Genomic DNA, 24,720 nt, shown 5'->3' on the forward strand with positions numbered 1-24,720 from the left:
AGGCTTGTACATGGAATGCTGCTAGCGGAATAGCAACATTAACATTCCATGTAGAATCTCCAATAGTAGCAACAGAATCTCCAATAGTAGCAACATTCCATTTAGAATCATTCCTATGTGTCCTTCTACCCTTATCCCTTATTGGTCCTGTCTGTCTGTCCTGATTTAGATTGTAAGCTCTTTTGAGCAGGGACCGTCTTTTCTTCATGTTCAATTGTGAAGCGCTGCGTACGACTGGTAGCGCTATAGAAATGATTTGTAGTAGTAGTAACAGGGTGTTTACTTGCAGATTAAGGACCTTGAAAAATTGCCACAGGCCTTCTGCATGGAAAAGTGGACCCAAACAGCAAATATGAAGACTTCAGCTCACTAATCATGATTTCATGCAAAAACAAATGAGTGATGAGAATGTCTTCAAGGGCTAGTTTCAGAAATACAAAAAATATGAGGCGTATTTATATTTCTTTGCCTGCCAAAATAGGGAAATGCCGAGGGTGGCAAACTTTCACACTAATACACTAGTCCATGGGATATACTATAGACAGTAAAGTTCACTATTTTTCCAGTGGGGGCTACTGTGGCAAAAATAAATGAATACATAAATAAGTCAATATCGTGAAGAACACGACGAAAAAGATGTTCTACTCCATGTGGAAACTCAAAAGAGTAAAACCTTTCTTCCCGAGATACATCTTCCGTACCTTGGTACAGTCAATGGTAATGTCACCTGGACTATTGTAACGCACTATACGCTGGCTGCAAAGAACAGACTATCAAAAAACTCCAAACAGCCCAAAACACTGCCGCCAGACTCATATTTGGAAAAACTAAATATGAAAGCGCAAAACCCCTAAGAGAAAAACTTCACTGGCTCCCACTTACGGAGCGTGTTGCATTCAAGATCTGCACAATTGTACACAAAATCATTCACGCAGACGCCCCAATCTACATGCTAAACCTCGTAGACCTTCCACCCAGAAACGCCACAAGATCATCCTGCAAATTTCTTAATCTGCACTTCCCCAGCTGCAAGGGACTAAAATACAAGCTGATGCATGCCACTACCTTCTCTTACATGAGCACGCAGCTATGGAATGCATTACCTACTGACCTGAAAACAATTGATGTAGCAACTAACTTTCGCAAATCTCTGAAGACATATTTCCTCAAAAAGGCCTACAAAGATAATCCATAGCCTCACTAATCCACATCACCAAACCACCCAGATATGAAAGTCCACCTACTATACTAACCCGCCTAAACACTTCCTCTTCCTTCCCTTACTCAACCTCTGTACATTACTAATTCTATCTGATAACCTGGTATGACAATGTCATAATAAAACTGTGTAAGCCACATTGAGCCTGCAAATAGGTGGGAAAATGTGGGATACAAATGCAATAAAATAAATAAATAAAATAAAATATCGTCAGGCAAAATGAAGAACAACACGTTGGGCATGGAGGGATCTTCCCTGCAATGAAACAGCTGCTCTGGTGACTTCTTCATCTGAAGATGTGGTCAGCCTGGCTGCTTGTACACATTTAACTAAAACAATGTCTATTCCCTCACGATCTCTCTTTCCCCCAGGTCCATAATCCCCCCCCCCCCCCACCCACCCACACACACACGTAATCTGTATCCATTTTCCCCAGCCCATCGTTCCCCACATGTTCTCTCCAGGTCCTCTCTACTACAAACTGTTCTCCAGCCAAACCCCAACCTGTTTTTTTAATTCCCCTTATATTTTGGCAGAAGTTGTTGGCATCTGGATCAGCTATTCTATTTTCTTCTAGCACCACATGACTCCTTGGTGACCTAATTCCTTCACCGCTCTCTCAGTCTCATGAGAAAAGTATGGGAGTGCGAAAAGTAGACGATTCAAACCTATAGAGATAAAACAGATATAGTGGCAGCAGAAAGTCTTAGCACAAGATGGGAAGAGAATGCTTATAAAGAAAGGAAGAGTCAGGGGGCTAGAATTAGGGTCAACGGAAGCAGATACAGGTGCCTGTGCCATAGCTATGTATATCAGCTAGGGATGGGTCGTCATTTGCAATGATATAGGAAATAACAACCACAAATTGGAAGGGAAGAAATAAATCCAAGAACTCTAAAAGTCAGATGCTCTCCCCAACATCAATTTTATTCTCCAACACAAAATGCCAGACTCAACACGGGCCGTGTTTCGGCAATCAGCCTTCCTCAGGGGTCCTGAGTACAGATGCAAAACAATAGCAAGCTCTTGTTTCACTATTTGTATCAAACATAAGTTGATTGCATTTTTACACGTCAAATATTTTCCTTGCTATTATTTTGCAGCTGCACGTTAAGGTCTCCTTTGCATGCCAGAGAAGTTAGGGGCGCTGTTTTTGGAACAGGGGCATGAATCCGTTTTGTATGCAATGGAAAATTAGAACTTGGTAATTGCAATTATTGGTATTTATCTCCAAGTTATTTGCCAAGTTTGTGTCAGTTAGTTCAGTTAGGTGTGTAACTGGCTCTGTTCTATAATTGTGTGCCAGTTCTAGAATTTGTGGGTACCTGGAAATTGTGCGCACTCTTTTCTGATAGTGGAACCACCAGGCATGCATGAACAACTGTGCATACACAAATTCGAGAAAATAGTGTGCTCTCTTTCCGAAATATTGAGCCTTCTGTTCACATAGGGGCTGATATTCAGATCACGGCAGTTAGTCGGGCTCCCTCCTGCTGTTGCCTGTGAACCTGGAAATTCAATGCCGGGCCGTGTTCAGCAACTGGCATTGAACTTTCAAGGCTTTTCTGGCCGTTATGCACATTGCCAGTTAAGCTGATATTCATCGGCTGACCAGCTAAATTATAGTGGCCAAAAATAGACCTGCTATTTATGTGGGTATATCTGGTCACTAAACTTAGCAGGTCAACCAAAGAATTTTGGTGCTAACTGGTTATGTCACATGACATAGCTGGTGATCAGGCTAGACGCTAAGCACTAATATTCAGCCGAGATAGTCAACTATCTCGCACTGTACATTAGCCCTTGGCCAGCTTAAGCTGTTTAACCAGCTAGGAGTCGTTTCTGGCCAGTTAAATGGGTGCTGAATACAGGGGCGTATCTGTGTGGGGCCTCAGGGGCCTGGGCCCCCGCAGATTTCGCCCTGGACCCCCCTACCGCTGCCAACCCTCCCCCTCCGTTGCTGTCGCCTACCTTCGCTGGTGGGGGACCCCAACCCCCGCCAGCCGAGGTCCGCATCCTCCTGCCGCTACCGGCTGCCTGTAAAAGAATTCCGTCAGCTGGCGGGGGACGTCAGACTCAGAAGAAACTTTCGGCGCCAGCTTTAGTGGAAGAAATGAAAGGACCTCGGCTTGGCTGGCGGGGGTTGGGGGTCCCCCGCCAGCTGACGGAATTCTTTTACAGGCAGCCGGCAGTGGCAGGAGGACGCGGACCTCGGCTGGCGGGGGTTGGGGTCCCCCGCCAGCGAAGGTAGGCGACAGCAATGGCGGGGGGAGATTGGCAATGGCAGCGGCTGGGGGGAGGGGGATCGGCAATGGCGGTGGCGGCGGCGGCGGCGGGGGGGGGGGGGCTATAATGTGCCCCCTCACTCTGGCCCTGGCCCCCCTACCGCCGCAGTTCAGATACGCCCCTGGCTGAATATTGGGTGGATTGTGTACACTTTCCGGCCGATATGCAGCTGGCGGTGCTCAGCATTTTCTTAAAAGCTGACTGTCACCGGCTAGATTAGCCCTGGGTATTCAATGCTGGCCCTGTAAGGGCACTGATACTGAAAATCTGGGCCTAATTTTAAGGGCCCTGGCCTCCGCAGCTTATGTGGATCTGAACTGATATTCAGCCGGGGCCTGCATAAGACAGTTATGTGAGTAAGGGCTGAATATCGGCCTGGACCCACATAACCATTTTTTGGCTTTCTAAGCACCCAAATTCCCCTCCCAGCCCCTGAAAAGTCCTCTCCTTCCTTCCCCTTACCCCCAGCCCGCACAAGACACAATACTCCCCACACAGAACAGCCCCCCAAACCCTGACCCCCTGAACCAGATAGGTCCTCTGGGTCTACCTAATATCCCTGATGGTCCCTTGTAGCTGTCATAGGAAAATGGCTGCCACAACTTCTCATAACAGCTCACGGTACTTGTGGATGGGTTAATTAGGCTAGTTTGGTTGATTAGGCATGCCAGTTCCCTGGAATCCTGCCCTCATTTATTAGTGTGACTAAGGGAAAAGGCTACCACAGATTCTCTGTTACCTAGCTTGATAGCGTCTAGCAGTTACTAACAGTTTAACAACGACACACGGAAGGCCTGAAACCAATAAAAGTGCTTGTGGAAGTGGAGGAAGCTGAAATATCTGTACATCATCCTCTCAGCTCTTCTTTAATAGAGGAGCCTTTACTGAAGGCAGTTAATGCGCACGGATTTACAGCTTACGCTGTTGAAGATTTTGCTTCAGATGAAAAAGCCCTGTTAAAAGTCAAAGAGGAATCCATGGAAAATAATAGCCACAGCCACTCGATTCAGGCAGCTTGTGGAGGATTTTACCAAACGTATCTTCCCCTGAGTAAAACTTTTCTCCTCAGAAACAGCATCAGAGCCTTGGTCAAAGTCTTTTAAACTTCAATCAGCAGTTAGGGTACTGCCTGGCAAATGCAAAACATCAACCTTATTAGTGGAACAGACATGGTGTTGATTTTTATGTAAACAAAAAAGAAAAAAGTGGAAAAACACAACTTCAAGAGATCAATCCAAGACAAGGGGTGAGATGCTCCAGGAAAGCTTTATTAGGGACCCTACACGGTCCGTGTTTCGGCTTTTAAAAAAGCCTTCATCAGGGGTCTATAAAATAATATAACACATATATAATTAAATTAAAATCAAATCAGATCAAATATATAACAACAAATTAAAAAAAAACTTAATATTAAGTTGTTTTTTTTTTAAATTTTTTTTAAATTTGTTGTTATATATTTGATCTGATTTGATTATAGACCCCTGATGAAGGCTTTTTTAAAAGCCGAAACACGGACCGTGTAGGGTCCCTAATAAAGCTTTCCTGGAGCATCTCACCACTTGTCTCGGATTGATCTCTTGAAGTTGTGTTTTTACACTTTTTTCTTTTTTGTTGAACTTTTGTGGAAACTTCGAACCCCTTTTGTTTCTGCGGTTGATTTTTATGTGCAACTACTTTCAAAAGAACCCCAGGGGCAAAATTTTGACATGTCTTAGAACTCAATCTATTAGAGTGATAAAACTCAACTGTGGAACACCTGTAAGGACATATTTAAGAGGCAGAGATGAAAACAATTAAAAATGTAAATTTTATTATTTTTAAAAAAAACAACAACAACACATTAAAACAAAAAGAAACAAATCCAAGCAAGTTGATAGTTTAAATAATATGGCTGCCTACCCTGTTTCCCCGAAAATAAGACCTAATAGAGGTTTTGCTGAATTGCTAAATATAAGGCCTCCCCTGAAAGTAAGACCTAGCAAAGCTTTTGTTTGGAAGCATGCCCGCCGAACAGAACACCAGAGCATGCAGCTGTGATTCTTTTTAGCCCGTCGCCGTTGTCCTCTACCTTCACCGTCCGTTGCAGAGCAGCTGCATGCAGGACATGAAGACCGTCACCTTCCACCAACCCCGATGTTCCCTTCCGCGGCCGTCACTTGTAAATGTGCCGGCAAGGCATCAAGAGGCCCGTCGCCTGCCGCCATCCCCATTGTCCCCTACCGCCAGATGACATGACTGTCATTGAATAAATCTTGCTTTGTGTTCATAAATATCGGGATCGGTGTAAATGTACCATAGATTGTTTGTACATGGAAATAATGGTAGTAACAAGAAATTCTTGATAGGATTCACAGTTTGTCTGGTTATGCTGGTTTGGGGTGACAACTACTGTACAGTATATAATAAATGTACATTTTTTTTGTGTTCAACAATAAATGTGAATTCTTCTTCATGGAAAAATAAGACATCCCCTGAGAATAAGACCTAGCGCATCTTTGGGAGCAAAATTAATATAAGACACTGCTTATTTTCGGGGAAACGGGGTAGTTCTGCTGATTTAAGCAAGCTCATCTCTCCTCAGAATGTAATAGCTGGCGTATGATCGCAAGTCCTTTTCTATCATCCGGTTTCTTTTATTTAGTTAGAAAGTAGGAAGGACAACGTTTGTCTAGGTTGACCATGAAAAAGAAATAGATGCCCAGGGCCTGGCCTCCTTTAAACTGGTTGCAGTATCTCAAAAAAAATATTGTGGAATTAGAAAAGGTTCCCGAGAAGAGCAACCAAAGTGATAAAGGGGTTGAAACTCCTTCCATATGAGGAAACGCTAAAGAGGTTAGGGCTCTTCAGCTTGGAAAAAGAAGTGGCTGAGGGGGATATGATTGAGGTTCTACAAAATCCTGAGTGGTGTAGAACGAGTAGAAGTGAATCGATTTTTCACTCTTGCAAAAAGTACAAAGGCCAGGAGACACTCAATGAAATTACATTGGAAATATTATTTGGGAACTCATTGCCGGAGGACTGTGGCAGTTAGGGAGGGCGAAGGGAGAGGAATGCAGACACACCCCCTGTCGAAATTCTTGGTTATGCCACTGATGAAATTTTATTTCTTTCAGTTTTATTCTAATGGAAGATTACGAATAGCCATACTGGGTCAGACCAAATATGGCAGGATAACAATGTTCCAAAAGAGAATCCACGAGCGTGGAGAACTCAAGAAGTCCTACGGAGAAACTCAAAAACAGAGGGAAGTGGGATATAAACCCAGGATTCCCAAGACTGGACCACAGCAATAGTAAAAACAAGCAAAGTTATTGAATAATAAAATGACTCGACACAACGTTGTATTTCGGCCATTACCGATCAGACTGTCCCATCCTGCGATCTAGCAAGGATTCACATATATGGGTCTTTTTGAAGACCACCATAATCCATCATTGTTACTTCTGGACTCTCATTTTTTTGTTTAAGCATACAGACTGCTGATGTAGGCCTTCTGGCCGAAACACAACGATTCCCCACACTAGCAGCCCAATTGCCAAGCGAATGGTATGTTTCCACCCCAACTGCAATAGGCTATCCACACCCATTCTCCACCCTTGCCTTGCCTAGTTCCCACCCCCTAACACAAAGAGCACTTAACATCCAAATTAGCATGTGCTAACCACTAAACCATCATGCTGACAGTTAACTTGCTTGTGTGCTAGTGGTTGACGTGTGTTAATTTGCATGTTTATTTATTTGCTGCATTTGTATCCCACATTTTTCCACCTATTTGCAGTCTCAATGTGGCTTACATTATATAGCAATGGCATCACCATTAACAGAGTAAGAGGTTCAGCATATTGTTACAATTAATGTACAAGAATAACAGGTAAGTAGGGTAAATAAAATGATAATACATAACATACAAGTGAGAGTAGGAAAAATGTAATGTTCAATAATGATAATATGATAAAATAATCAAATCAGAAGGGATCAACATTGGTTGGTTCTGGTATAGATTAGGAAACAAGTCATTAAGGAGGGTTATTTTTGTAAGTCTCTTTGAACAGGTACGTCTTCAGTAATTTCCGGAAGGTTGTCAAGTCGTGCGTAGTTTTTATAGTATTCGGTAGTTTATTCCATAATTGTGTGCAGAGGTAGGCGAAGCTAGATGCATGCATTGATTTGTATTTAAGACCTCTGCAATTGTTAAGTACTTAACGCTCCTTAGTAACGTGCAGTCATAATTACAGAATTAGGGGAATGGTGATCACATACTTTTCCCCTCCCTTCGGTAGCTAGACAAAAAAACTATTCAAATGTTCTTGACAATATCGTTTTTATGCTATGATTGAACCATGGAGTATCATCTCTTGAGAAAAAAATGTGCTTTCACCTAGCATCATAAATTAGTTATGTAATTAAAAAAAAACCCATTAGGGATCAGAATTTAAAAGCAATGTCCAGCAGATAGACTCTTGATACGATTTTTAGCCATTAGTTGAAGTAACACTATAAGCATAGATCAAGGTAACATTCGTAGTAGCTTCGTATGCTGTAGATAGTTGTTTTCTGTGCTGCTCTGTAATGTAATTCATCGTGAAAGATGGTATTTTCCTTCTACTCCAGATTGGATCCCTCCTCTGCTAGATCAAGGGTCAACCGGGGGAGGTCAGGAGTGTGAAAGGGCTTGTCATCAGCAGGTTGCTCCTATCAATCTAATGACATTCAGAGTTGACAAGAGTGAATCTTTCTTTCAGTGCATGTGCAAAAGGGAGAGACCATAGTGTAGGGTATTCATCCAGTCCCGCATTTCGGAGCAGTGCGCCTGCCTCAGGAGTCTCAACTTAGATGGATTTGTAAAAACCCTTGTACTGGTTTAAAGCAGTTGCCAAAATGAATTGTTCAAGTCGTTAATCAGCTGATAGTGTTGTGTTTATATCTGTCTTTAAACAGAACAAGTGACGTACAAGTCCAGCTGAAGCTGAGACCTCCTGTGACAGGCGCACTGCACGTCAAAATGCAAGACTGCATCAAGTCGTGATATCCTTATGGACTGTGGGGCCCTTTCACAAAGGCATGCTGAAAAAATGGCTTGTGGTAGTGTAGACGCGTGTCTTGGGCACGCGCAGAATCATTTTTCAGCGCACCTGTAAAAAAATGCCCTTTTTAGATTTTTACCAAAAATGGACGTGCGGCAAAATGAAAATTGCTGCGCGTCCTTTTTGGGTGTGAGACCTTACCACCAGCCATTGCCCTAGCGGTAAAGTCTCACACGGTAACCGGGCGGTATGACCCTATGTGCACCAAATACCAGTTGGTGCGCGTAGCTGACGAAGGCCACAAAATAAAAAATATTTTTTGGCCGCATGTAGCGGACGTGCATCAAAAATGAAATTACCACAAGGGCCATACAGTAGCCGTGCGGTAACTGCATTTTGGTGCGCATTGGGAGTGCGTAGACGCTTACGCGGCTTAGTAAAGGGCTCTTGATGGTTTTTTTAGTTGATCTTTGTCAGGCACATTTTTAATAAATATCCTCTGGTTGGCACTTCTTTGGTCGTTCCCCTTTTCGTTTTGTTTTTCCTCATACATACTCAGCAAAAGAAAGAATTCAGGCTAGGTTTTTTCTTACTTTTTTTTTTTTTTAGATAATTTTCAAAGTAATACAAATTAAACCACATTTGTAGGAAACTGAAATTCACTTAAAGTAATAGTTTTACAATAAATCAAAGAAAACTTCTAAATAAAAGAGATTTCACTTTCAAGTCCTCAATGTAGAGGGAGGAGCCCGGTCGAAATATCGACTAAACCAGTGGTTCCAAATCTGGTCCTGGAGGCACTCCAGCCAGTCAGGTTTCAAGATATCCACCATGAATATTCACAAGATGGAGTTGCACGCAATGGAGGCAGTGCATGCAAATATCTCTCATGAATATTCATTGTGGATATCCTGAAAACATGACGGGCTGAGGTGCCTCCTGGATCAGGTTTGGCAGTCACTGTATTAAACAATAGAACTTGCAATATTAACCAGCATGAAGTCATTTAGGAGACCTTTTCAAAGGCGCGGTAGGCTGGCGGTGATTTCAGATTTGGCACACAGCCCATACCGCCGGGACAAATTATTTTTTAAATTTCCTACCATGCTCGGTGTTTCCAGTGTTAATTGGCAGTTGGCATGTTGCGACTGGTCACCATGTGTATAGCGCATTAGCCCTTATCACTAGTTCAATGGTTGGCGTTAAGGGCTCAGGCCGTAAACGGACGCATGCTGGTTTCATCAATTTTTGGAATACCATAATAGCATCTCTGACTTAAGGCATGATCGGTTTCTCTTCATAAGTAGACCCTACGTGTCCAATCGTCAGATAGTTAAGAGATGTTTCCAACAGCAAAATACTTCAAGCTACATGAACATCTGGCAGAAATGCAAACATCTAGAATACCTAAAAATGAGTAATGAATAATAGTAATAATAATTGTTCTTTTCAATTTGTCATGACGTTCTGAAGCACTGAACTTTACCCCTGAGGCTGTGAACGTTGAGCTTTAGCCCTGCATTGGGTTTCGCATGCTAGGATCATAAAGCATTGTGCGATCCTGTTATGATGAACAGCGTAAGGCTTTGCGAATGAAAACTATCATAATTTAATTCTTCATAAAGAGTAGTTTACTACCAGAAAACCAGGCAGGGCTTTCACCATTTGTTAGCTGTCAATCATGCTTTCCTACACATTGTTAGCAGGTAAGGAAGGGCGCACGCCAAGGACACTAACACCATAAAACCTTGTTCTTATGCCAGTTCCAAATCATACTATTGATTACTGGGTCTCTGAGCCTCTTGAAGCTTGTCAATGCTTCGTTTATTGTTGAAATTCAATTTAGCATCCACTTGGGAGGAAATTCTATAATGAGCTTCCTATCACTACGCAGAACGTAGGCGGATAAATGCTGGTAGTCTACTCATACATGCATAAATGACAATAATCTGTCGACATGTTATTCTGTAAGTACGGACCCCCCCCCCACCCCCCTCAAAAAATACTTTCCAAAGGAGAGAACTTAGCAATCGCATTGATAGAACTGCTTTCATATAGTGTTTTGATGATATTGTCATAGATCATTAAAAGGCAAAACAGCAAAAAAATCTTATATGTTGCCGAAATATAGGCGGCAATAAAATCAGCACTCAATCTTATTCTGTAAAGAGCGCTCCGGGATGAGAGCGCTTCATAGAATAGCATTAAGCATGAGGACTTATGCCAGCTGAAACCTGGTATAAATCCTGGCACACTAGTTGGGTATGATCCCCACTATTCTGTAACACTGTGCAGGGGCGGGCCTGACCATTAGGCCACCTGAGGGGCCTCAGGCGGCACTCATCAGGAGCAGCACCTTGGAAGGGCAGCATCTCCCCCTTTGCGGCATTTTACCTCACGGTGACGTTCCAAACCCGGCAAACGCTGCCCTGACGCCACTGGCACCCACCTCTTTCCTTTACTGTGGCCACCCTCTGATGTAACTTCCTGTTTCATCAGAGGCTCAGGCAGCTGCAGTAAAGGGAAGAGGCGGGTGCTGGCAGCGGCAGAGCAGCATATGGGAATCACTGCCACTGCCAGGTTTGGAATGTCCCCGTGAGGTAAAACACTGCGCGGGGGAGGGGGGACGGCATCTTGGCTTGGGAGGGGGACGACATCTCAGCCCAGTGAGGGCAGCAACCTACAGGCATAAGTACACATGTAGGACTGCCATTTTGCAAACCTATGTGTGTATTCCCTGCATGGGACTCACACGGGGGGGGGGGGGGGTAGCCATTAGGAGCGAGATAAAGTGCCCTCTTATCAAACCTTACTGACTACCACCCCCACCTCCACCCCCAAAGTTTCCCCCAATCAGTTCCCCCAAAGAGGTCACCTTTCCAATCACAACCCCCCCCCCCCCCACACACACACCTTAAAGAAGTCTCCCTTCCTCCAATCACCTTATTGTGATTCCCTCCTTCTCCCTAATCAGTCACCCTTCTCCCAAACTCACATCCAAACCCCATTGTTTTTATGAAAACCCCCCCCCCCCCAACCTCTGAAGCCCCCCCCCCCCCCACACCAAACCCCTTACCCACCCCTGGGACCTACCTGGAGGTTAGTACTGGCCCTCCTCTGTTCCTCCCCTATGCAGTGCCAGCAGCAAAAAGGCATCAATGACCCCTAGCTGTAGTCTTGTGATACTGCAGCTAGGGGTGTAGCGGCAGATTTCAAGAAAAAAGACATTGAGAGATTGGTAAGAGGGATGGGGTACATGAATGACACTGAATATTGACCCCCCCTCCCCAGCATCTCAAATACACTGTTTAGTATTATCTTGCTTTCACAAACATAATATGTTTGAATCTTGCCAAAGCTTAAGTACCCATTAATGGACAAAAGTGATTTCCTGCATAATTGATGTTATCAAACTTGCCTGGGTGTTTTTTTTAAACATGTCTATAGCATACTTTGTATTTGCTGTGGTGCGGACGCTCTGATACAGTACCTGGACCCCCTCCTGCTGTGTGTCCCACCATCTCAAGAGGAAACAATTGTTTATTGAGGAAACAATATAATCAGGCAGATGGGTGACAGGAGAAGTGCTGGGCAGACTTATACGGTCTGTGCCAGAACCGGTGGTGGGAGGCGGGGCTGGTGGTTGGGAGGCGGGGATAGTGCTGGGCAGACTTATACGGTCTGTGCCAGAGCCGGTGGTTGGGAGGCGGGGCTGGTGTTGGGAGGCGGGGATAGTGCTGGGCAGACTTATACGGTCTGCGCCAGAGCCGGTGGTGGGAGGCGGGGCTGGTGGTTGGGAGGCGGGGATAGTGCTGGGCAGACTTATATGGTCTGTGCCAGAGCTGGTGGTTGGGAGGCGGGGCTTGTGGTTGGGAGGCGGGGATAGTGCTGGGCAGATTTATACGGTCTGTGCCAGAGCCGGTGGTTGGGAGGCGGGGCTGGTGGTTGGGAGGCGGGGATAGTGCTGGGCAGACTTATACGGTCTGTGCCAGAGCCGGTGGTGGGAGGCGGGGCTGGTGGTTGGGAGGCGGGGATAGTGCTGGGCAGACTTATACGGTCTGCCATCATCTATTATGTTACTATGTTCAAAGCTAATGATGCACTAGTTGGTGGACAGGGAACATATAATTTTATTATCTGTAGAATGATGATATGACATCTAAATCTGATTTTGGATGTTTTGCTGAAAACGTCCAATCCCAGTTATGATATTTCCATTATACAGACAGATATTTTACTTCATCCTCCAATTTTGTGGTTTTTGATACATCATACATATGTATCACATTAAATCAGGGTCCAAGAAAACAACAAGGCAAACGATCTGCAAACTCCAAGATGGCAAGACAAAAAAGCAGATCAGTAGAAACATTTTTTTATTGAATGACAACCAAATATTCAAATCAGCCCGACACTGGCCGTGTTTCGCCCAACAGGGCTGCATCAGGGGATGTACGGAAGTCTGAAATCATAAATCTTCAAAAATGTGGTCAAAAAAAGAGCATAACCGAATAATCATAAAAGGTAGTGACGTGAGTAACGCCCTGCACCTTCGCGACTCTGAAATGCTGAGAGGGTGCAGGACGGTTTGGTTGTCATTCAATCAAAAATGTTTCTACTGATCTGCTTTTTTGTCTTTTCATATTAAATCAGTCCATAAAACAAACACAATGATTTTATATGATACATTTGTATGATGGAAGTAGCATAATGTGGAATTGTTTTATGTGCACTCCAATGTTAAGATGTTAATAAATTTTTATGTGTAATGGAGTAATTGGTCTTAATATATGTTTACTAATCATTGTAACTACTAAGGATTAGGTTACCCTAGGTTTAATTTATTGATGCATATTCAGTGGGGATGTCCTGAAAATTCAAATGGCTGGATGTGTCCTGAGGACTGAGTCACGAACCCCTGAATTAGAAAAATGCTAAAAAATATATAGGGGGGCCTTTTACTACCTTTAGATTTATTTACCTTTAGATTGTAAGCTCTCTTGAGCAGGGACTGTCCTTCCCCTTGTTTAAAATTGTACAGCGCTGCGTAACCCTAGCAGCGCTATAGAAATGCTAAGTAGTAGTAGTAGTAGTACTAAGGTGAGCTGAAAAATGGCTTGCAGTAGTGTAGACGCAGGTTTTGGGCGTGCACCGATCCATTTTCAGTGCGCCTGTAAAAAAAGGCCTTTTTAAGATGTGCGGCAAAATCAAAATTGCTGCGCGTCCATTTTGGCTCTGCGACCTTACTACCAGCCGTTGACCTAGCGGTAAAGTCTCACATGGTAACTGAGCAACAATGACCTATGTGCGTCAAATGCCAATTGACATGCGTCCGAAAAATAACAATTATTTTTCGGCCACGCGAATCGGAAGCATGCCGAAAATGAAATTACCACAAGAGCCAAGCGGTAACCTGGTGGTAACTCCATTTTGGCGCACGTTGGGCGCACATAGACCCTTACGCGGCTTAGTAAAAGGGCCCCATAGAGGCTCAGGTTCAAAACTCCTCTAAGCAAAGAACTGTACAGGACTCAAGTACAAAATCGGTTTAGGCATCCAGCTTCTCTTACATCTGCACGCAACAATGGAACGCACTACCGAATCCCATAAAAACAACGTATGATTTGACAACCTTCCGAAAGCTACTAAAGACTAACCTGTTCAAAGAGACTTATAAAAAGAATCCTTCATAAAGTCTTAACATTAAAAAAGTACCAGAACAAGCCAATATTGAATTTTAATCTGACTACTTTCATCACATTGTTAATATTGAACGTTATACTTTTTACTTAATATCATATACCTGATATGAATTATTTATTTATTTACTTCCAATTTATTTGATATTTTATGTACCTTAATTGTAATAATACTCTGAACTCCTCATTCCGTTAATGGCGATCGCCGTTGCGGCATAATGTAAGCCACATTGAGCCTGCAAAGAGGTGGGAAAATGTGGGATACAAATGCAGCAAATAAATAAATAATGGAACAGGAAGGGGATATGTATTAGGTCTTGGGGAGAAAACATGCTTCTTCTAAATCATTCTGGTGTCTCTTCTGCACCTCAATCTGTAGATCTAATTTAAACTTAAAACTGTCACTGTATGCATGTTAGAGGTCTTTTACTAAGCCGCAGTAGCGTTTTCAGCTCACGGTAGAAATCACTGAGATGCCCATAGGAATATAATGAGCGCCTTGGCGTTTATTGCCAGCTGATTTCCACCACAAGCTAAAAACGCTACCGTGGCTTAGTTAAAGACTCCTATTGTTATTTATAATATGCAGCAACAGCCAAGTATATGCACATATGAGTTAGAAGGGTTAAGTGACTTGCCCAGAGTTGGCGTAGCCTATTGGTTACCGTAGTTGTCTAAGAACCATATACGTTAGAAAGCAAGCCAATAAGCTTAGACTTAAGAATACAAGAACATAAGAATAGCCAGTGGCCAATCCAGGTCACAAGTGCCTGGCAGAAACCCAATAGTAGCAACATTCCATGCTACCAATCCCAGGGCAAGCAGTGGCTTCCCCAAGTCTATCTCAATAACAGACTATGGACTTTTCCTCCAGGAATTTGTCCAAACCGTTTTAAAACCCAGATACGCTAACCGCTGTTACCACATCCTGCGGCAACGAGTTCCAGAGCTTAACTATTCATGGAGTTCAAAAAAAATATTTCCTCCTATTTGTTTTAAAAGTGTTTTCACGTCATTTCATTGAGTGTCCCCTGGTCTTTGCAGTTTTTGAAAGAGTGAAAAAAATCAATTCACTTCTACCCGTTCTACTCCACTCAGGATTTTAAAGACCTCAATCATATCCCTCCTCTGTTTTCCAAGCTGAATAGCCCTAACCTGCATATATGGAGAGGAAAAACAACCCACAGGCTAATAGGGTTAAAAAAATACAAGGCATTTCATTTAGTACCCCAAAGTATAATTACATCAGCTGCTCTCCCCCACCTCCCCCCACACATTCCTGGACACACATAGGTAGATAGAACTCAAGTTATTTCATAAGCTGTTGCACCCGGCACCTTTCTATAGTGAAGGAAGACCTTCAACCCCCTGCTCTCCCGGTCTGGCTCCAGGAAGTCTCAGCGTAGAGTCTGACTTTCACACAAACCAAGACAGAGGGGAGAAAAGCTTCCACAAAACCTCTAAATGGCTTGTTATAACCTCTCACCGTAGGATTCCAGGAATTAATTTGTGTCTGGCCTTTCAAACCAGGAGGGACTCTCCTAAACAAGACAGATGCCCCCCCCCCCCCCCCCTCAGTCAGAACTATTGTGAAGAATGAGGAGGGGAGGGAATTGGTTGTGCCTGGTGGTTTACTTTAATAACCCCAGCGATGGTTTACTCAAGCAGAAATGTGGTTCTGATTGAAATCGGGCCCCTGCTGAAGTCTACATATGCTTGCCCTGTTTTCATAGCATCATTTTGGTTACTTGGCCGGTGATCGTGTGGAGGGTTAAAATGCAAAAAAAATTAGGGATGTGCACAGGGCAAACATTTTTGGTTTGTTTGGTCTTTTTTTTTTTCCAGTTCTTACAGTATGTTTTCATTTCAGCTCATTTCACACATTTGCTTCAGTCAATTTTTGGAAAATGCATGTTAGAACTTTTTAGCATGTAAATTGATGTAACTTGCATTTATTTGTAGGTTAGCATTACATTACATCAATTTTGCAGCAACTAAATTGTTTAAGGTATGTTAATAAATAAACACTAAGAAATATATAATCCCACATAAAAGCCACATCCCATGGAATGAAATATTATCCATCTGAATAAGGGGCACTGGAATACTCTGTATTGCTTTTCTCAAGATTCTCTTTACCAGACATCATTCAATATTGTATATATAAAGCAAATTGGGTTAAATATTAAGACTGGTTATACAGATTATTCCAGTCCACTAATATTCATTTGGGTAATTTTTATACTCATCTGCCAGCACGTTTTGTCATATCGGAAAAAGGTCCTTCTCTGTCTGACTGAAAGTGGGGGTTCCGTAGTGATTAAAAGGATTTGATCCAGGGTAGGGTTTGGATAGAATGGGGGGTGGGTGGGTGGGAAGGTTGTTATTTAGTTTAGGAAGGAAAAAGCAGCACATATACATGGAATTTCAAAAAGTGCATTCTATTTACCATCACCCACCGATGCCATCCACATGCTTTTAACATGGGATTTTATCTTTGAGAATTAGTTGCAAGTACTAGTATGTTTCAGAAGGCTATTTGAAAACTAGGTTTGCATGTGGAGCCCTATTTTAATAAGGATGTAGGGAGGGGAATCCCGCACATTTCATTCCTACCATATTTTACAAGAGGATCTGTCAAACCTAGTAACATAGTAGATGACGGCAGAAAAAGACCTGCATGGTCCATCCAGTCTGCCCAACAAGATAACTCATATTTGCTGCTTTTTGTGTATACCCTACTTTGATTGTACCTGTGCTCTTCAGGGCACAGACCGTATAAGTCTGCCCCGCACTATCCCTGCCTCCCAACCACCAGCCCCACCTCACAACCACCGGCTCTGGCACAGGCACAGACCGTATAAGTCTGCCCAGCACTATCCTCACCTTCCCACCACCAGCCCTGCCTCCCAACCACCGGCTCTGGCACAGACCGTACAAGTCTGTCCAGCGCTATCCCCGCCTCCCAACCACCAGTCCCGCTTCCCACCAGCGGCTCTGGCACAGACCGTATAAGTTTGCCCAGCCCTATCCCCGCCTCCCAACCACCAGCCCCGCCTCCCGATCTTGACTAAGCTCTTGACTCAGCCAGACAAACACAAAGGCTCCTGCAAAATATATGCAAGGATATGCAGTCCTCCATAGTTATGCCTCTTCTTGTCCAGCAGGGACAGTGATTCCAAAAAGCAGCAACACCTCAGTCCCCTCCCCCCCCCCCCCCCCCGAGCAACCTTTTTGATATCACTGCTCCCATGCTCACAAGTGCTCTGATCCACCCAGTAACATCTAGTTCTTCCCAGAATCAAGACCCCCCCCTCCACCCCTAATATTAGATCTTCTCCCCTACCCTGACAGCAGTGATCTTCTCAACCTCTCTTGGCATCACCTCCCCAGCAACAAGCACCCCTTCTGACCCTCCCTCTGGCATTAACACTTCCATCCTCCTCCAAGACCCCCCCCCCAGCAGATTTCTACTACTACTACTATTTACTACTATTTAGCATTTCTGTAGCGCTACAAGGCGTACGCAGCGCTGCACAAACATAGAAGAAAGACAGTCCCTGCTCAAAGAGCTTACAATCTAATAGACAAGAAATAAAGTAAGCAAATCAAATCAATTAATGTGTAGAGGAAGGAGGAGAGGATGGTAGGTGGAGGCGAGTGGTTACGAGTCAAAAGCAATGTTAAAGAGGTGGGCTTTCAGTCTAGATTTAAAGGCGGCCAAGGATGGGGCAAGACGTAGGGGCTCAGGAAGTTTATTCCAGGCGTAGGGTACAGCGAGACAGAAGGCGCGAAGTCTCTCTCTTATGGTAGCCTGATCCCTATCTGTAATATGGAAACATTCTAGTCATTTTTGATTGGCTGTTTTTTCATCACGGGAGTAAAGTCATTGAAAGAGAGCACACTGTGTTTTTAGCTATGTATCTATGAATAGCAGAAGCGTAGTGAGGTTGAGGGTGCGGGGGGAGCGACAGCGGACTGTCAACAGCGCTGGTACTTAATTTAAATGTGACAGATCACGTCAAAAATAGGCACCGGTACAGTCGGAAGTCCGTTTGAGGGAGCGGCCGCTCCCCTGGTGACCCACCTAGCTACACCTGTGATGAATAGAGCCTGTATAAGGTATCATTCTTGATTTGTAAAAAGTATGTATTATGTAGCAGTCCATGTCCAATTACACTGAGCAGATGTCCATTCAGCCAGGATCAGTCTGGTCAGGGCAGGATCAATCCTTTGATGGGCCCTAGGCAGACAAGTAGATTGGACCTCTCATTGTAATGTAAATACATCTCAAAACTCTGACAAACGGGCTCTGTGTGGTTCTGAGTCCATTGGAAATAGGCAGAGGAGAAGCAGCAAGAAAGAACTGTAGCTCACAGACAGAGGGAAGTATAGACAGACTTCTGTGGACTCGCCCTCCATGCGGCCGGTAACTGATTAACCAGAGCAAAAATCTGTCTTGGAAGCTATTGAGCTTAGGGTTACCATATTTGTGGAGACAAAACAGAGGACAGAAAAATTTAAATGGTTGCTCCCTTTGCTACAGAAATATTTAATCATAGCCTTTAGTTAATGGACACACTTCAAATAGTGACTTACGTACAGTACAGCAGTAGACAATCTACTTTTCAAGAACTTCTCAAGAAGATCGCATATCCCTCAACAACTTTGGCTGGCTTCTGAGATACGTGTGAAAAAGTTATGCTGCACAAACAAATTTCACTTGACAGATTCAACCAGCAGGGGAACAGAGAGGGGATCAGCAATGCCTTACTCTCTCTTTAGCACCCCCTCTGACTAATAGGTCAGAAATGGTTTCTCTCATTACATGGGTAGGTGTGTTGGTCATAAGCACATAAAAGAAAAAAAGAGGACATTTCCCTAAAAATTAAAAAAAAAACCCGGAGGACATATCTGAAGAAGTCCAAAAGGACAACATGTCCTCTTAAAAGAGGACATATGGTAACCCTAATTGAGCTAGTACATCTGAGAAGTCCCCTCCCAAATATTTAGACCCTAGGTACAAGCCTGGTTGGCCTGTGCTGTAATCCTGCCCTGAGTCTGGATGGAGCTTCCTAAGACAGATTCTGCCATTTCTCGGAGATTCAGCACTTGCTACATTCATCGGGGAAAGAAGGGCATAAGCAGGTGGGATCAGTGGCGTAGGAAGGGGGGGTGGTGGGGCGGTCCGCCCCGGGTGCACGCGCTGGGGGGTGTCGGCTCACTGGTTTCCTGTTCCGGGGCAGAGAAAGCAGGGAAACAGCAGAGCCGATGCAGCTCCCAGTGACGTGCACTGGGGGCGGATCGGCCCTCCCGCCTGCCCCCCGCTGAAAGGTAGGGTGCATTTCAGGGGGGGGGGGTGCTCCGAAGGGGGGCACCGTGCCCTGCACCCGGGGAGGGGGGGTGCGCAGCGGCGACCCGCCCCGGGTGTCAGGCACCCTCGCTACGGCACTGGGTGGGATTTCCACTTCTTTGTTCCCAGGAAAACACAAAAACAATGGGACAGTAAATAAGATTGGAATATTTACACGTTTTATTGAATCATACAGATTTAATTCCTAGAAGATATCTAACAATGTGTTTAACTAGTTGGTTCACCATTCTACACGAGACGTGATCTCTCCAAGAAAAATGAAAAGAACCTCTAGTGCTCACTTTACTCCTGCAAGAGTTAACACCGATGACCTACCCCTCTCCGCATTGCTTGGCGAGTAATATACGTGTACAACCCAAGGTAAAAGTGGAAGATGAACTTACACGTCTTTATTGTAGAGAGCAGGTGAAAAGGATACTCGACAAGGGCATGTTTCGCCCAGCAGGGCTGCTTCAGCGGCAATATAATACTAATAAATATATAACTCTTTTATTAAACCAAATATATCAATAATTTAAACCATATTAACACAAAGTCGAAATAAACTGAATACTTAAACTGGTCAATAAGTACATACTATAAAAAGAGTCTGGAAACCAGTTATGATGTTCATACATAAATAACTGTAAATCAACCAATAATTATGTAAATTAAAAATATAGAATGAAAATATTATAAAACCAAGCAAAAAAAAAAGCTTGTATATAACCAGTACATAAGTACATAAGTAATGCCATACTGGGAAAAGACCAAAGGCCCATCAAGCCCAGCATCCAGTCCCCAACAGCGGCCAATCCAGGTCAAGGGCACCTGGCAAGCTTCCCAAACGTACAAACATTCTATACATGTTACTCCCGAAATTGTGGATTTTTCCCAAGTCCATTTAGTAGCGGTCTATGGACTTGTCATTTAGGAAACCTTCCAGACCCTTTTTAAACTCTGCCAAGCCTTCACCACGTTCTGCGGCAACGAATTCCAGAGTTTAATTACACGTTGGGTGAAGAACAATTTTCTCCGATTTGTTTTAAATTTACTACACTGTAGTTTAATCGCATGCCCCCTAGTCCTAGTATTTTTGGAAAGCGTGAACAGATGCTTCACATCCACCTGTTCCACTCCACTCATTATTTTATATACCTCTATCATGTCTCCCCTGTTATGATGTTCTTACATACCCCAAAGCGATGAGGACAGATTCAGAACCAAAATAGGGAATAGCTAGTTAAATCACATACCAATTTAAGGGCCCCTTTTACAGACCGGCGGTAAGCCCAACACGGGCTTATCGCTCACTATTCTGTGACTACCACCGGCCCAATGCAGCCACTGACGGTAGTTCTGGGTCGAGTATGCACCAATTCTAGGGGGGGGGGGGGGGAAAGCCCCAGAAAATAATAGCGTGGGGTAATGGGCATCACCACGCACTGCCTGATTACCGCCAGGTTACTGTGGGAGTACTTACTGCCACCTCAAAGATAGTAACATAGTAAGTGACAGCAGAAAAAGACCTGTACGGTCCATCCAGTCTGCCCAACAAGATAAACTCATATGCGCTACTTTATATGTATACCTGACCTTGATTTGTATCTACCATTTTCAGGGCACAGACTGTAGAAGTCTGCCCAGCACTAGCCCCGCCTCCCAACCACTAGCCCCGCCTCCCAACCACCAGTGCTGCCACCCAATCTCCGCTAAGCTTCTGAGGATCCAATCTCTATCGTTAGCATGCCTACAGCACAGCTTAGTAAACAGGGCTCTAAGAGGCTGATTTAGTAAGGGCTCCCCACCGCATGGTCAAGCGGTAAGAGTTTTCTTAACGCATGTCCATTTTGTTTTGGGGACTTTTTACCCGCTGCGGTAAAAAGGATCTTGGCGCATGGGAAAAACAGCCCCGCCAGTACCACAGGGCCCTTTTCCACGCAGCTTGGTAAAAGGACCACTAAGGGATCCCTTTACAGAGCGGCAGTAAGGCCAATGCGGGCTTACCACTCGCTGTTTTGGGACTAGCGCCAGCTCAATGCGGCTGCCAGCAATAGTCCCACCCCAAGCGCGCGCCATTTCCAGGGGAAAAAAGTAAACCCCCGGAAATGGCTTGTGGCGGCAACCCGGCAGTAATCAGGCATCGCTGTGTGCGGCCATTTACCACCGCGTTAGCCGGGAGCCCTTATCGCCACGTCGATGGGTGGCGGTAAGGGCTCCCCGTTGCATGGCCATGCGGTAAGAGTTCTCTTACCGCGGGTCCATGTGTGCTGGGGGCTTTTTTACCCGCTGTGGTAAAAAGGGCCCTGGCGTGCAGGAAAAATGTGCCCCACCTCCAGCGCAGGTCCCTTTTCCCCGCAGCTTGGTAAAAGCGTCCCTTAGTTACTTAGGACACCACCCACTCGTGTCCTCCTGAAATCATAACCTGCAAAGTCTGTCGGCCTGTAGGGAAACAATGAAAGAAGTTCATTAACATTTCAATATCCTGTCATGACACGTCATAAATTATTTCAGATTTAGTTGCCAATGTAAGCAAGTTTGTTTTGAACTCCCCAAGTTGCTTGCTAATTGAAAACAGGTGGTTTTGCTTTCTAGAGATGTGAAGTGAAGGTCAATCTCTCTTATTTAGAGACCAGTTCCAGTCTGCTGTTTGCCAGAGGTACTACTGCTTTCGTGTTGAAGCCAACTTGGACATTATCAGGAGATTCCCTCATGGATCTGATAATGGAAAGCCAAGAGAGAAAGAAGCAAAGAGAGGAAAAATAATCCAGTTCAGTATTTTATAAATTGAAACAGAGAAGGCTGAGTATAAAGATTTTTCTCTCAGTTTGAGAAAGGTTTCGGTAGAAAGAGAAGACATATATACCTTTTCTCTAAAGAAAAGCATAACCTTTTTGTAATGAGGAAAAATAGCTCCTCCCCCCCCCCATATTCACTCCATGGAGGTCAGTGGTTTTACAGCCACTGACAGCCATGGCCTGAATCTAACCAAGAAATTAAATGTATGGCCATGTCCAAGCACTAGAATTGATTATCAGGGGCATTTTCGAAAGAGAAGGGCGCCCATCTTCCGACACAAATCGGGAGATGGGCGTCCTTCTCTCAGGGTCGCCCAAATCGGCATAATAGAAGGCCGATTTTGGGCGCCCTCAACTGCAGTCCGTCGCAGGGACAACCAAAGTTCACGGGGGCGTTTCAGAGATGTAGCGAAGGCAGGACTGGGGCGTTCTTAACACATGGGCGTCCTCAGCCGATAATGGAAAAAAGAAGGGCATCCCTGATGAGCATTTGGTCGACTTTACTTGGTCCATTTGTTTTCATGACCAAGCCTCAAAAAGGTGCCCAAAATGACCAGATGACCACCAGAGGGACCTCCCCTTACTCCTCAAGTGGTCACCAACCCCCTCCCACCCAAAAAAAAAATTAAAATTTTTTTGCCAGCCTCAAATGTCATACCCAGCTCCATGACAGCAGTATGCAGGTCCCTGGAGCAGTTTTAGTGGGTGCAGTGCACTTCAGGTACGCGGACCCAGGCCCATCCCCCCCACCTGTTACACTTGTGCTGGTAAATGTGAGCCCTTCAAAACCCACCAGAAAGCCACTGTGCCCACATGTAGGTGCCCCCCTTCACCCCTTAGGGCCATGGTAGTGGTGTACAGTTGTGGGGAGTGAGTTTAGTGAGGGGTTGGGGGCTCAGCACCGAAGGTAAGGGAGCTATGCAGCTGGGAGCAATTTGTGAAGTCCACTGCAGTGCCCCCTAGGGTGCCCGGTTGGTGTTCTGGTATGTGAGGGAGACCGGTGCACTACGAATGCTAGCTCCTTCCATGACCAAATGCCTTGGATTTGGTTGTTTTTTAGATGGGCGTCCTAGGTTTCCATTATGGCTGAAAACCGAGGACGACCATCTCTAAGGTCGACCATCTCAACATTTAGGTTAACCATCTCTAAGGTCGACCTAAATGTTGAGACTTTGAAAAAAAATCCTTAATATACTGCTACAGTGTATCTGGACTTTGCTCATGGGAAAGTCCCTCATTAGTCCCAGATTTTGCTGTAGCCCCTTTCCCCCAGATTCTATATATTGTGCCAAGATTTCTGCGTTGAATTTGAAGCACATTTCATAAATGCGCATAACCTAATTGATGATCAAGCCAATCAGCACTGAAAATTGCCAATTAACAAGCAATTATTGACACTAATTGGCATCAATTAGAATTTACACGGAGAACCGGCTAAGCATATTCTATAATGTGCCATGCGTAAATTCTAAGTTCCATAGTTGAAAAAGGGGTGTGGTCATTGGAGCGGTCATGGGCGTTTCTAGAATCTGTGCATGTTGTTATTGAACAGTCCGTGTCTAGGTGTCTTCATTTATACCAGGCTTTACTTGGCGTAACTGCCTGGCACTCAGCATATTCTATAAACCCCAGGGAAATTTAGGATTATTCTATAAAGTACGCCTAAATTAAGGCATGCTTTATGGAATGTGCTTAGGCAAATTTCATTTCGGCGTTGAATTTTTAGGTGAGATATATATTTATGTGTGTGTATGTGTTTGTGTCTTTTAGCACATTAGTCACTTGTGTAGTTAAGGTTTCTATTTTAGGTGCTGATGAACTGTAAATGTTGTTTTGGTTTTCAATTTTCCAGTTAATGAGGGAGTTCTTTGAGGGTTCAAAACCTTGTGTTTCTCAGTGTGTCACAGGATGGATTTTCTGAGTCACTGTTTCAGGGAAGACGCTGGGGGTCTCTCCTCTTCCCAGATGATGCAGGGTGCTTGTGTTCTATTTTGTACATTTTATTTTCTAGACACAAGTGCATTACTTCACAATTTGTCTTCAGTTAGGGTCTTTGACTGTCAGCTGCCAACTCTATTTGTGTCTCAGCGGAGCAAGACATTTTTAACAGACAGTGAACATGTAAGTCTAGTCTGGCTTCGCATTATGAAACTCTGCTACTACACTTTGATCTGTTTCTTACTAACTTCCTATCTATCTATCTATCTATCTATCTATCTATCTATCTATCTATCTATCTATCTACTTATCATTTCTATAGCGCTACAAGGCATATGCAGCGCTGTACACCATACACAGAAGACAGTCCCTGCTCAAAGAGCTTACAATCTAGATAAGACAG

This window comes from Microcaecilia unicolor, chromosome 8 (genome assembly GCF_901765095.1).
Source record: "Microcaecilia unicolor chromosome 8, aMicUni1.1, whole genome shotgun sequence".
In the NCBI taxonomy this organism is placed as follows: Eukaryota; Metazoa; Chordata; class Amphibia; order Gymnophiona; family Siphonopidae; genus Microcaecilia; species Microcaecilia unicolor.